Source organism: Globicephala melas, chromosome 17 (genome assembly GCF_963455315.2).
Source record: "Globicephala melas chromosome 17, mGloMel1.2, whole genome shotgun sequence".
NCBI lineage: Eukaryota > Metazoa > Chordata > Mammalia > Artiodactyla > Delphinidae > Globicephala > Globicephala melas.
In genome coordinates, this window is record NC_083330.1 from 13,907,899 (window position 1) to 13,921,263 (window position 13,365).

Consider the following 13,365-nt stretch of genomic DNA (forward strand, 5'->3'; position numbering starts at 1 on the left):
TGAGTTTACTAGAACATCGTCAGGGGTGGTGTGAGGGAAAGACATAAGAGCATATTAGCAGAGGTTGCTCTGTCCTTTTGCATAATCTTGTGAAATTGCTCTTTCCGGGTCAGGAAATGAGTATTTCCAAATCATTTTTCATTAATTATTTATCTACTTTTTAAATGATCTATGTTGCAATGACTAGGCATAGAGTTGATTTGTGTGTGTGTGTGTGTGTGTGTTCTCATGGCTGGTATTAAAATACAGCTCTGGGAGGTGACCTGGAGAGAGAGCGTTGCTGAGATCTGACTGGTTGAATTCACAAGCGGTCCGCTTCCTCCAGGTGATAATCAGTGATGCATATGCACAAGAATGTATGTTGTGGTCACTGCTCTTACAGTGAAGTATTTTGCATGTAAATTGCTATATTTTATATAGTACCTAAGTGTTTATTATCTGTCAAGTTCAAAAGATTCTGCAGATATCTTCCAAATAGCATTCCCCATGAAGACCAAGGGTTGTTGCAGAAGGAACATATTAAAGTGCAGTAATTAACTATATCTAATGCTCCCATGTAGCTAGGGAGGATTTTTACAGCCATTAATGAGTCTCCTGCATGAATGAGAAGCAGTTCATGCCCCCAGAGCGGTGCGTGGATCATTGCTCTTCTGAAACAGGTGATGTTGGGATGTTTGATTCAATTCTAGAAAGTGGAAGAGTGGTTCTCCAAGTGTCACCCCCCAACCAGCGGCAGCATCATCACCTAATAGCAAGTTAGAAATATGAACTCCCTGGGTCCCACCCCAAACCTCTGGGGCCAAGAGCCTGCCATCTGTGGTCTAACAAGGCCTCCATGTGATTCTAATATACATCAAAGTTTGAGAACGACTGCCCTAGAGTATCTCTTTCTATCAAGAAAATGATAAAAGGCAGTTAATTTGCAGCGGAGTATGTGTGAGGTATGGGGGTGATCAGACAACATCGACTTAATGCACGTTTAGACTTCAGCTTGAAAGACACCTTTGATGGCTCGGACCTGATGTTCCTTCATTCTCTATGGTTGTCTCATAAACTGAGAATTTACTGGAGCTTAGGTTTTACCATGGTTTCGTAGGGTCCAAGCCTTGATTTGACCCCCCAGTTCCTGCCATTTTGTCCAGCTCTGATCCTTGCTTGCAGACATTCTTGCCTTGTACCAATTCTGCTGAAATCTCAGTAAGCTAATCTTTAGACTCGATCCCTTTATATTTTCTCCCTGGTCTATTACCACAAATGCACCATTATCTCTGGATAATGGTAACTAGGCAACACCGGGCTGGAGGATCTAGGAAGGCAAGAACCTTTTCAATTTTACTTATCCCTCTATCCAGTGATATGCCAGTGAACATTTGATAACTGATTGAAAACACAAGCCCTGATATGTAGGGTTGCTGATTGCTGCGCTATAAATACTCCCATTTTAGCCAATTTCAAGTTACCAATGTGACGACACCAAACACAGAGTTGGGAAGAGATGTGCACACTGGGATCTCCCAAGTCTATAGGAGCTTGGTTCCAGGACAATGCAGCCTCTACGTCCAGTTCCCTCCCAGATACCTGGTAAACAGTAGGTGATCAATAAATAAGTATTTAATAAATGAATGAAGATGGAGAGATCAGTGTTGATCCTTTCAGCACAACTGGAAAAGCAAGTCAATGTGCACGTGCCATTGGTGAGGAAACACGGCATCTATGTATGTGGGTAGCACATTTTGGGTTTTATACTCTTATGCAGCCTTGAAGAATGAACAGTTGACATCAAATTGCATAAACATTTGTCGCGTAATCAAAAACAGCTATGTTCTTTTAAATTGGTATAACTCAGCAATTCTTACTCATCCCCAAATAATTCCACACATGTACATTAATAGGAGTATATAATTTCAAAGCAGAAACAGTCCATATTTTAACATGTTTAAGTGAACTTGTCAGTGAAGTGGGATAACTAAATCGGTGAAACTAGCATTTGTAGACATGACTTTTTTTTTCCCTCTTAGCTCTTATTAAGCATACGTAAGGTATGTGAAACTTACTATTTAATAAAGCCCTCGTTTACTTCACTTCACATTAGTAAGTGCTACGTGCAAAGAAGTCATGTTTAACATTTCAGTAATATCTGTGGATAAGGATTTTCCCCTGAACTATTTATTGAAGCGAACAGTATTTGTCAAATGTTTTCAGGATAAACGTCTATTCTCTAGTACAATTTTATAACCCTATTTGGAAAGAAAAGCTATACCCCCCCTCCTTTTTTCTTTGTAGGGGCAGAGCTGATTTTTGTGACTTCAAAACATGTATTTTGACTACAAGGCTTTTGTTAACGTCTCCGCAATTAGATAATAGAAATCACCGCTGTTCCTCTCCCTGCTCTGTTCTCCACGTTTTAAATGCTCCCTGTGGGTGTTCATGTTCCCTGGTATTTTCTTTCAACAATTCCTGTAAGTTAGCCTTTCTTTGTGGATAAGTAAGAGTTTGCAAAACTTTACACCCTTATTCTTCAATTAAATGCTGACACGGAGCCACAGAGTGGAGCATATGCAAATCAGCGGGACCTCCCTGTGGGAATCGGGCCTGGAAGACTGGTTCACATTGAAAGCAGACAGCGCTGTTGACACTGGCTGTCAAAAAGGCCTCACGTCTTTGAAAGAAAATCTTAATCTTCTTTATTCATGTGTGAACAGGTCCAGGCCCCCATCCCGGGACTCAGATGCATTGGCTGTTTAAACTCCAGGTTGCTAGGTTTTGGGGGAGAGTCTGTTTGCTGTGTCTAGTTCCCCCGAATGGATGAGGACTGAAAATTAAAATCTGTCTGACCCAGACCATGGCTTTTCTGTCTCTGTTTGAAGAGACATGGCAACCTAGGGTGAAATGAAAAGGAATTTTATTGAGCGCAAAACCACTCAATGTTGAAATGCTGGATGGGGAACCGAATGGTGATTTGGGGCAACCGGTAGATTGTTTATAGACAGTGGGATGGATGTCAATCAAGGGACAATGGCAAAATTTGTGTCAGGAAAAAAAAGTGCTTTTCTAGTGGCTGAACTCCCGTTTCCTGTTGAAATGCTCAACTCCACGAATGAAAAGCTTTTTTTTTTCCTTGAAGTTTCCAAGCACAAAAATTTCTGAATTAGAGATGCTGTTACTGTTAAACATTGTTTGATCTCAGTGGCATGGTGCTTATTAACAGTTTAAAGCTGTTATACCCTGAAGATCTTCTATACAGTTTGTCCGTTGCATTTGAAATTTCTTCCTCTTGGTTTTATCTCTTCTTTCCACATTTTTCACTAACAGAAAACAGAAGAAACAAAGATGTAACCACCAATTGGAGATCATCAAAGATATTAGGGAACAATATGTACTGGAACATTTTTAAAGCCTAATACAAAAAAGATCTTAAGCATATGATTGATTTTATTTTGAAAATCCATTTCTTTCTAGGAGTCTGAAACTTTCTTGAGTGCTCTCTTAGATCATTTATAAAACATTTTAATTGCTGGTAGTATTTGAAAAAATATATATCTATATATATATAGTAGGAAAAAAACTACCATTTAGCAATACAAACTAGATTTTCAAAATAATTTCTGACTCTATGTCCCCAGCGAAGTCTTAGAGCATGCAAGTAATATATATTACATTAACCTACTTTGTTAGTCAAATGAGTTTCTTATTAAAAAACAAAGATTTGAGATCTTATTAGATAATAATAGACTCCAATAGAGCCTCTAATTCTCTGAGTATTTCTTAGACTTCTATGAATCTATAGTAAGTTTCTTCTACATATACGGAGACAGTAGCACTCAATCGTCAGTAAGGAGATACACATCCCTTGGTGTTGTTCTAGGAAGATATTAAATTTGCCCTGCTGGGTCTATGAAAATTCAACCCAGCTCACTTTTGGATTCATGTCATGTATTTGTAAAATGACTAACCAGGGATATGGTTTGGTCCTTGAGAAGGGAAAGGAACAGACCTAAAGCAAAAAGGCCAGCATAAACATTCTATTGTCATTTTTGGTTCGGGAGAATGCTAATTAATCATCCTTCTTATTCCCTACCAGCTCTGAACAGTTTGAGAAATAGTCATAGGACTATTTCTGGGATTAAAAATTTGCAAAACTGAAATGGAAAACGTGGTTTATTCCCAAGCCTGAATCAAACTTTTCACCACTTCCCTTGAAAAAAGCTTTTTCCTAGCACTTCCCCTGAGTAGATTTCAATGGTGGTGAAATGTTGTACTTTCCAGCTCTGAGTAGGCGTATCAGGTGAGTAAAATAAGAGTTCTCTAATAACTAGAGGAATTTTATGAGACAAAGCCGAGCACAGGGAGGAAGAGGAGATAGCACGTTCTAGGAATATTCTGATTGTCTTGAGCCGCCATCAAAATTCCTGGAAAAGTAAATGGAGATTTATCCAGTCGGTCATTTTCACCCATCATAAAAATAGCAGTAGGAGAGCTGAAGCTATACGCCTGCAGCATCACAGGCCCCCCTTTGGAGATGATCACAACCTGTGTTCCCTGAGTCCTGCCTGCCACCCTTCCCACCGCTTCAAGTGTCTCTGTCTGCTGTCGGGTGGGCAGAGGTGAGAACACGCCCAATCCCACCGTAAAGCAGAGAAGTTGGTTCCACTATTCTAGAAGTTCACTGAGACTCTGGAAGTGAAGGTAGATTTCTGTACATGGTCTTAATGCTGCTAAGAGCTGCAAGATGAGGCCTACAGATATTGCTAGAATTAGAACCATAGAAGACCGAAGCATCCTTGCAATTTTCCATAGCCCCTCCAAACTTCAAGAGGAGAGAAAATTGAAATATGCTTACATAGTCCCTCAGGAACGAGGAACAGCTGGGTTACCATGTCCTCATGTTGCTATTTTAGATTATTAGCTTTGGCTAATTTAAAGTTACTAAATCACCTTGAGCTACATGGAGAGCAAGAAAAAAAAATCATGAATGTAAATAATGTTAATGCAGTAATAATAATGTGGACGCCCTGGTGATTAGGAGGAAATATTTGAAATTCCACAAAACAAAAAGGTTTTGAAACATACACTTCTCTTTAGGGTGAAGGGCAGGGAAGGGGTGTTGTTTGACCACACTGTCTTGGACCAGTCAATTTCCTTGTTAATAACACTGTCACTAGATGCTTCAGGTGCTTTAGCTGCTAGCACTCATTACTCCCCTGAAATTATAATTCACTGCGTTATTACCAAGGACAGACGGGGAGACACTTAAAGTCTTGGACAGGAAAAACACTCATCTCTTGTCTAAAACTGTTATATCTGCCATTTCTGGGCCCGTGTTATCTTCCTTCACCCTCAAGGAAATGGAAAATTTTTGAGTGATGTGATGACCCTAACTTCCTGGGCTTCTCCAGATTTCAGCCTTTCCTTATAAATCAACCTTCAAAAAATTAACCCAGCACTTGAAGTTGTCTATGGCATTACTATTGATTCCATCCCATTTACAAAGGTTACCTTTCCCTGATTCTAGACATTCTAAAGGCCTTCAGGAACTGAAATGAAAATCAAAATAAACTACCCCAAATGGCACACGCTAGAAGAGAGAAAATTATATTAGGTTTTCCATGTTTCAAATCAAATGCAATATTTGTCTTAAAAACAAAAATTAGGCGTAAACTTCTGTATATTTCAAAACTGTAGAACATGAGTCCGATAATTTTTTAAACAGAATGATAATATCATTGAACTAAGCACATGTATCTCTGGGGGAGTAATCCTGACTCCACTTCTAGGGCATTTTGTCTTTGACCGACCATCACATTGATTTATTTAGTTGGTTGCTTATTTATCTTTGACCCTTGGTACCTGCTGTCACAGTCTCCATCAGTGCTTTCCCCAGTGCCCTAAGGCTGCTTTTTTTCTGGCTTCCAATGTCTCTATTCTCACCAGGGAATTTCCTTAAAGTTTTATCCAATAATACACTGATTTTGATGCAGCCAAACACCAGGTCCTAATACGGCCGGGTTTTGCTTGCTTTGATGAGAAAACGCCACCGTGTCTCAGCTTCTGTAGACATCTAGTTGGTTCTTAAAAAAGTCCTGTTGGATACTGGAATGAGGGCAGACTTTCTTGCTCTGTGTTCAACGGAAAAATAAATAAATAAGTAACTCTGCTCTAAGAGCTAACATCCTAGTGGTCACGTTCTCCCATAGGTGAAGTTTCAGAGAGGTTCTTGGCTTTTCTGGTTCCTTTCAGTCACCTGAACAGTCTCATTTCAGTGATTAGAAGAGTCATCTTACTATTAGCATTTCAATTTTGTTCTAAAGGAAAGCAGTGGCTATTGGTTTAGAGTTGATGGGGCAGGTGAGTAAGAGGTTAGTTGAAATTCAGGGTGCTGGCTCTTACCCCCTGGGCCATTCTCCTGGGTGCATTGGCAATTCATGTGGGGAACTCTAACAGCTCTCTCGTCCGAGCAGTGCCTCCTCAGGCCATTTCCTTGGTCTGTTAGTATCTAGACTTCTAGTCATTCACACTCCCTCAGACCCAAGAGTTCATAGCCTCCAAGGTGGGGTCTGGACTTTGAGGTGTTTTATAAGCTCCCTAGGTGTTTCTGACCTGTAGTCATACTTGCTATCTATGGATTTATACCCAGGAAACATTTCTTATCCCCACCCTCTACACTCTACCCCTGCACCCCAGAAAGCAAAACGTTACTCAATGAAATGATTTCCTTTCAACCACATACAATAATTTTTGCTACCAAAGAGAACAGTAAACTACTCATGCTAAAACCTCTGCGTTTAGGTTAATAGCTATCCCTTCTCCCCTCCAGAAAAGATGTACTTAAAAAAAAATTGTTTATTTAAATATTTAACACGTTGGTTTGGGTAACTTTCTCAAAACAAATGAATGGTTACCTTTAGGGAAAACAAATTGCTGGAAAATTTTAACCCCTCTTCCAGCTTTGATTGTTCTAACACCTGTTAATAAAGTTTTAAAAAATTATGAGGCCTGACCCTCATGAGGGCATCCCAAAACTAAACAACTTGTGGCTGAGTACTGCAAAAACACCATGGCTCTCCTGTCAATTAAGAAAAGATGAAACTGTATCAGTTTTGGGTTCTGTAAAGCAAACAAGGCCAAAGAGAAATCATCAGTTTAACCATAAGTCACAGAAACTACGTGTTCTATCAAGAAGCAATATCTACATCGTTGCCTAATGAAAATGAACATCAGATGAGCTATGATTCATTTAAACCAGATATTTTTATAGATGATCTCCTTAACTGGTAAAGGTAATTAAGATTAATTGACTAAGGATGTGCAGGGAACCTCACAACTGTATAATAACCTTTCTGGAAATGCCAAATGAGCATAAACCTCGTTTCATTTAATAGAGTGCCCTTTGAGATACTTTTACTGTGAGAGTAAGTGCTGTGTCCAAGACAGCATCAATACTGTTTATTTTCCCAAATGTGGGTTTGCAGTGAGCATTTAAAGTACCTTAAACAAAGGCAAAAGATAAAATATTCCCTTATACACACATAGCTCTTTCCATATGGTCCTAGGCTAAACATGATTTTAAAAGCATATAAATTGCTGGCAGGCTTTATAGTAGGTTGATCATAACTTTGTAGACAGCTGAACTGAACTGTTCCAACACTCTCTCTTTGGTCAAAACTTCAAATGAGAATTCATGATTTGTCAAATCGGGGTAATCCTGGAAAAGAAAGTACAATAAGAGATCCACCGAGTTCAAAAACAAAATGGAAACTGTGGTTCCTGGCAGGGACAACTGCAGCCGGATACATTTTATAAAGCAAATCAAGATCTGGCTTCTGGTTAGGATGACATCAACATAAAAAGAATGACTGTAGGTCATGGGATGTCTGGGCAGGAGATGTCAAAGGAATGCAGGCCACAAAACCATGGCCATTTGCTGCATTAAAAGCAGTTAAGTAATATTTCATCTCTTTCCCAAACTTCCCTTCCTCTTCTGTCTTCTCATAACACCCCCTTCTTCACCCATAAACATCTGTTTTGGTGCAAGAATAAAACTTGGCTTTTTTTCAGAGGTTATTGGGTTTAAACAGAAAGCCATTCCAAGCTTGACCCAGGATGTACTTCCTTAGCTGGAAGAGATGTTTTTCTTGGGCGGAGCAGATAACCCACTAATACACAAAGAAGACAACCCTCAAACGCTTCACAACATTTTTAAAAAATGCTATACATGACCAGGTACTTTTACAGCAATAAGGACCTAAACACTGAACTAATCCCTCTGAAACCATAACCTTTGGAACCAGCTTAATCCCTGGTGGCAACCTGTACCTTTCAGACAAAGGTTGATTGTTCGTCCTTTGTGATGGTTGTATGTCTTGCCAACTGATGTGGTGATATTGTTTGACAGCTATCTGTTTTATTTCTCTAACTGCGTACCCTGGAGCTGCATACTTCTGAAAATGAAGAGAGTTGAATTGTCTCTGATGCCCAGCCCCAGTTTCAAGAATGAGGAAGAATTGGGTGAATTCCTCTGTACAGGGCTCAGGGTGAACGTGTCTTCCTGAATCTCCTTTTCAGGCTGTTGCATTGTTGAGCCTAATTTTTCGTGGCTTTTCACAAATGCAGCATTCAGTTCTTCCAGCGACACACAAAGCACTGATGAGTAAGAAATCACCTCCCTGTTAAGCAGTCAGAGGAAAAATTACTTTAAGGAAATGAGAAATTATTTTTAATTGAGAACTGCAGATATTAAATAGAGAATAATGCCATGTATTGGCACTTACTTTGCCCCAGTGCCAGGTACAGTCTATTAAGTGTTCAATAGCTTTATTTCTTTTAGTAAATGAAATACCAATGAGATACATACTTACTTTCCATATTTTATAGGTAGGAAGGATGAGGACTAAGAGAGTTAACTTGTCCAAGGCCATATGTTAGGGAGGGACAGAGCCGTGACTTAATTCCAGAGTCAAAACTCTTAAAAATGATGCCCACATATTGCTTTTTTTTTTCTTTTTTTTGCGGTCCGCAGGCCTCTCACTGCTGTGGCCCCTCCCATTGCGGAGCACAGGCTCTGGACGCGCAGGCTCAGCGGCCATGGCTCACGGGCCCAGCCGCTCTGCGGCATGTGGTATCCTCCCGGACCGGGGCACGAACCCGTGTCCCCTGCATCGGCAGGCGGACTCTCAACCACTGCGCCACCAGGGAAGCCCCTACATATTATTTATTATGGAATCACTAATACAGAGAGTTCTACAGGTACAAGCTTTAGATTATTCTTAGGATTGGGGGGGAAAGTATAGCTGTCACAGAGGTTAGTTTTGAGAATCAAATAAGATAAAGCACAGCTACTGGCTTAATAAAAATGGCTATCAGCATTTTAGAAGAAATAGACAATCATCCCCACAAAGGGTAACAGCGACATTCTCATCTAGGTCAGTGTTCTTGGAAAGCTTCAGTTCTTCATTTATTTGAAGATGCATGGCTCCATGGAGACTGTTAGCTCTGCAAAGACGAATGAGACATACTTTAAGGAGGAGGATGGAGAAGGGAAAACTAACAAAAGCATGCATTTAATTACAAATTATGAAGTGGTAGGAAAGACAGGAATTGGCTGAGGTGAGCTTTCTAGAGCTTCTGTGAGAAGCCTTCTTTCTCAGAGCACAGGGCACCCTCTGCAGGTCCAGCTAGTGTAACCTGGGCCCATTATCTTCACGGGTTCCCTTGCAGTGCTTGCTACAAAAGATAGTGATTACAACAAAGGACAAATCATGTTATTCTATTTTCCTCATTACCTAATGTGGTTAGGGACCTCATCATTTGATCTTTCTGTACAAACTAGAATAAACTTGTGAAACCTGCTTAACATTCTCCTTCTGACAGTGGTACAATTTAAATTCTTCTCCTCTCTCTAATTGTCATTGATGGTTCAGAGATCTTAATCTGTATCAGAAGAAGTTGGAAATTTGCATTTTGAAGCCAAGGGTTTATTTGGACGTCCATTAAAACTTAAAGGTTTTGAATCCATTTATCCTCCTGATGATTCATGGAGGGTTTCTTTTAGGTTTTCTGATGAATCTTGCCTGAACCAGAAAATTAACCATGTATGGTAACATATACACTGATCTTCAAGGCATTTATAGTACTTTTATCATTAAACTTAGAAATTAAATGTAGTAATGTAATAGATGGTTCCCAGATTCTAATAAACATAGCAAATACACGTAAAATTCCTGCACCAGACTTTCTAATGAAAAAAAAGAAAAAGAAATGGTAGCTTCTTTTTTGTTTTGTTTTTGTTTTTGTTTTTTTTGCGGTATGTGGGCCTCTCACTGTTGTGGCCTCTCCCGTTGCGGAGCACAGGCTCCGGACATGCAGGCTCAGCAGCCATGGCTCACCGGCCCAGCCGCTCCACGGCATGTGGGATCCTCGCGGACCGTGGCACGAACCCGTGTCCCCTGCATTGGCAGGCGGACTCTCAACCACTGCGCCACCAGGGAAGCCCCAAGAAATGGTAGCTTCTGAAAAATTACTTCCTCATTGTTTTGTTTTGTTTTTTTCAAGCACTCCTCATTGAGATAGAGCAAGTTGATTTGATGCTGTAGGAATAAGTTTTAAATGAGCCAGTAATTGGTATCCAATAGAAGACTTAATTTTATCCTGTATCAAAATGTTTTACTCCCTAAGATACAGGCTCAATGCCAAATCAATGGTTGTTTTACAAATTCTATGACAGTTGAAAGGGGGTTGCACAGGGACAGCAGTTGGATGGCAGGGGATCTTGGGACCTTTCTTGAAGCAGTGTTAACAACCACACCATTTTAAAGTATATATTTGTCAGGGTAGATGGGACAATGGAGACATGATGACAGCATTTACTGTCCAGCCCAAATCACTTCACAATGCTGTAATTCTCAAAGGTCCAATGTGTGGCTGAAACCATAGATGAGAGGTTGCAAAGGATGTAATCACACCCCTCTGATGCTGTTATGCTAAGTCAATATCTGCTTTTGTATGGAGTAGCGCCAGGGCTATGTGAAGAAAAATGCTGCCAACTCTAGGAAGTTTGTGAAGATAGAATAAAAAAATCTGGACAGAGCTGAAGTCTTGCCAGAAGGATTGAAGCTGATTTTCCTTGACCTTGCCAGGTCCTGCCCAGTATAGTGTATCACCATTGTTCAGTAACAGACGTTTATTTTCCTTTTTTTAGATGAGTTATGAGTTTTCTGTACTTATCCATAGAAAAGCAAAATGTACATTACTACATATATCCATGATCATACAACTGGGTTTGTGTTGAAAATGCTGCTGCTGAGAATAAGACTATGCAAATCCCTCGCACAAAATTGTATGATGTCACAGTCTCTGGCTGAATCTGTGATTTAGCAGAGCTCGTCTCTACTGCCAGTTCTGTCTAGTTTCCCATTGGGCTGTCACCTTGGACATTCTGATGCTCTTGGGCAAGTTGTTTAATCTTCTCAAACTTATTTTACTCATCAATTAAATAGGGTTAATAATATCCAGTGATGGCGCCAATTCACACTGACACTTGAGAGTGTGTGTTCAATTTTCAGGAATTTTGTGATCTGGTTGGTGTCACTATGGCAGCTCTCAGTGGGCCATGGGAGGAAGAGTCACACCATAGAAATCGGCAGTGCTCAGATCAGAGCTTCCTTCCCTCTCCTCCCAGCCCCACAAGAGTCGGTTATTACCAGCTGCACAGTGCTGGTAATATCAATCCCATGGGACTGTTGAGGGAATTGATTAATATAATGTATGTAAGGCAGTGTCGGATCATAGGAAGTTCTCCAACAATGACAGTCCTTCTATTGATATTAACATTATTATTCAACATAAAGGGTATTACAGGCTTTTTTCCCCCTAGTTTCCTTTGTTTGTTATCCATTCCTACAGTTTTAGTTTTCTGAGGCTGCCATAACAAAGTACCACAAATTGGGTGGCTTAAAACAACAGAATTTTATTGTCTAACAGTTATGGAAGCAATCAGTCCAAAGTCAAGGTGTTGGCAGGGACATGCTCCTTCTGAAATGTGTAGAGGCATCTTTCCTTCCGGTGGTTTTGCAGACAGTTGTTGACATTCCTTTGCTTTCAGCTCTATCACTCTCCTCTCTGCCATTATCTTCACCTGGCTTCCTCCATTTGTGTCTCCATCTCTGCCTTCTGATAAGGGCATCAGTCACATTGGACTAGGGGCCCACCCTACTCCCTACGACCTCATCTTAACTAACTGCATCTGCAACAACATTCTTTCTGAATAAGATCACATTCTGAGGCCCTGGGTTTAGGACTTCAACATATCTTTTTTGAGGCGACACTTCCACCCATAACATCTATCTAGAGTGATTTGAAGTTGTCTTTCCATCTGCCTTTATAGCCCTGCTCAGCTCATCTCTGCTTGTAGTCAGTCTGTTTCAACTTGCTCTGAGTGTTTATCTGTCACCCGATAAAGTGAAGTTATAAACAACATTGCTTTAGGTCACTACTACTGGGGTGGTTTACCTGAATAAACAAAATACACTTATAAAGCATTAGATGTTAGCCATTGTCCTATATGTATAAATTATAGAGATACATAGAAGATAGATTAGCCCTCGAGGTGCTGAGTAGGGGAAATGGACTTGCAAACAAACACATCCACTTGCATGCACATGGGGCCTTAGAAGCATATCAGATGTGGGGCCTACGGATACCCGGGATAAGTGGGGTGCGAGGGTGGCCAGAAAAGCTTCACTGAGATGGTTTAATCTGGGCCAGAAGAGGGAGGAGCAAAGTTTAGGATATTCAAGTTCCTTAGCTTCTGGAAGATAAACTGATATTTCATTTTTAATTTTTATTTTAAAAATATTTTCAAAACCATTTTCTACTGCTTGACTATGTAAACCTTTGGCAGTCACGCTACCCGAGAAGTAGGCACAGGTGGCAATTTTCATCTTTTAAACCAGTGAAAATCTTAGATGGTCCAGCTTCTTAATGCAGGCTGTTAGTCTGAGCCGTTGGGTTAATTGGGTTGTTCTCTAAGGATTTTTTTTAGGACTTTCCATTTATTTATCCAATGCATAGACTATTATTGTTGGCTCCTTTATACCACTGCAAGATCTTTAGTGATTTTCTTAATGTATCGAGTTAAATTGCTAAGAATGTCATAAGAGTTAACAGCCAGCCTGTAGGAAACCTGTCTCCAAGTCTATGAATGGGAAAAATAAATTGGATAGTAGCACTCACAACAGGCAATCATGAAAGAGTCAGTAATAACATAGTGAAAAGAGAAGACGCTTTGGAGGCAGAGATCAGAGGTTAAATTCTGGCTCTGTGTTTTATGAGCTTTATGACCTTTTAGTAATGTTATGTTTTATATGATTG